The sequence below is a fragment of the Olea europaea genome, chromosome 6 (assembly GCF_002742605.1).
Source record: "Olea europaea var. sylvestris chromosome 6, O_europaea_v1, whole genome shotgun sequence".
Lineage (NCBI taxonomy): Eukaryota > Viridiplantae > Streptophyta > Magnoliopsida > Lamiales > Oleaceae > Olea > Olea europaea.
In genome coordinates, this window is record NC_036242.1 from 7,941,217 (window position 1) to 7,943,218 (window position 2,002).

The 2,002-nt window shown below is 34.9% G+C and overlaps 1 long non-coding RNA gene across 1 annotated transcript; it reads left to right on the top strand.

The window, feature by feature from the left end:
• Positions 1-8: 8 nt before the first annotated feature.
• On the top strand, positions 9-1,604 carry LOC111396480. The gene is made up of 2 exons (XR_002703012.1): positions 9-451; positions 1,198-1,604. It is a non-coding gene; the product is annotated as an uncharacterized LOC111396480 (long non-coding RNA).
• The last annotated feature ends 398 nt before the right edge of the window (positions 1,605-2,002 follow it).

The following is a 2,002-nucleotide window of genomic DNA, read 5'->3' on the forward strand; positions in this document are numbered from 1 at the left end:
GCTCTGTACTCTATAATACAACAGATCGGAAAATTTTTGCTCTGGGATTTGAAAAATGAGTGCGAGACTTCATGTTATTAATATAATTGGTACTACTGATAGAATGTCTGAGCTGATTGTGCAAGCAGAATCAAGTCCAGACTTCTATTAGACAGGTGGTCATAAACCAACATCTTTTCTTCTCTTTGAATGCAGACTCCTAGAAGTTTTATGAGATTTCGATGCTGAAGTTTAGCTGATAACTTCATTCTTGAACTCATCTGGTCCATGGGGGGGATTTTTTGACAGCAATTTCCTGACCCTCCTAGAGCGGTCCCTAAAATGGTATTTGTTTTGCGCAATGCCAGTTTACGAATGTCGTCTTCCATTCACTTTTTCACATTTGACTTCGCATGACTGATTCCCATGGCTAAAGAATCCCAATCCAAAGCTTCCGCAAGTTGAAACCATGGTATTATAATCTCCAACGATTTGCATAATAGTTATAATATCTGTTGCTTAAAATATTTTCTGGATGGACATAAAAAAGGTTATGACAAAAAGTAATGGGAAATCTTTATCTGATATCTTCAAGGTTCCAACTCTCTGTGGGGGAAATCTTTGTCTGATATCTTCATGGTTCCAACTCTCTGTGTGTTTCAATTTTTCATTTTTATTTTTTATTTTTAATAGAACTGATAGGCAGGTAATAAACATTAGCTTGAATGCATATTTCCTGATCATGGGTTCCAGTGTACACAATTTAGTTTCCTGACTTAGGAATCTGAAGCAGTATTTACTATTTAAAGTCAAGACTACGTCTATAATTGAAAGAACTGAAGATTTCCTCTAAAACTCCAACTCTACGCTGTCAAGGTCAATCTACAGTATAAGGAAATTTGACCAGTCGAGGCCATGCTCATTAGATTGCTGAAGCTCACTTTTTCAGCTTTGCTCCAGATTTTATGTAAAAGTAAATGATTAAGCTTTTCGAATAAGTGAAAAAGAACAGCTTTTGTGTAGCCAACAGTATATCTTCTCATTTTTATATATCAGTTGCAAGGTACCACTTCTGATTTAAGGACACTACAGAACTTCTACCTCTCTTCAATAAAAGACTTTATTTATTTATTTTTTTTATTTTTTATTTTTTATAATTTTCTCCGTTCTTCATTTTTGTTGCTTTGTTACAGTGCAGAATTTTTTCTGTGTTTACAGAAGAAGTTATCGATAATTTCTGCGCTTGCTTAGATGGTAGGACGACAATTCAATGATGCAGATAGGTCAGTTTTATGGACCACACCATCAACCTAGAGTGAAGGGAAATGTAAAAATGCTGACAGCCGTCCACGGAGAGTTGTGGACAAATATGTAAAAGCTGACTAGTCTATGATATCTGGACAAATTCCCCTTCTCCTTTTCCAGCAATATTCAACTGGAATAATTAGCTAGTTTTTTCTATCTAAGTTAGTATAGAATAATTAACCGTTTAGCTTAAATGAAAATTCGGCAATAACTGTGCATCTGTTAATGGAAATTAATTTAATTCTTCTGCTGGCGATACATTCTGTTATGCTGGGGTTCCGGCCATCTTACTTGTGATTTGGCCTCCTCGGTCACATTCGTGATTCATAGAGGAAGAATTAATTCTCGTATTTTTCATATATTCTTGAATACGGCCTTTCTTCATTGAATTATTAGAAATAATATTTTCCATTTCTCACTTGTTTGGTAGCCTCTATTTCTCAATTTCCACCTATAGATATTGACTTACTGGATGATGAGAGTGCTTCGTGCACTGGTTCCTCTAATGCATAAATGAATTGGCAACTAAATTTTAAAATTGTGTTCCTAAAGCGATCTATTAGTATATTTTTAATTTCCAGCTCACCCAAGCTTCCATATTTGAATTGTATTATTGTTTATGATAGTCCTTTTGATCTCCATCCACTTCCACAGTCAATAGTCCTTTTAATCTCCATCCACAGTCCCCTTTAATCTGTGGTTAGGCAAATAATTAATT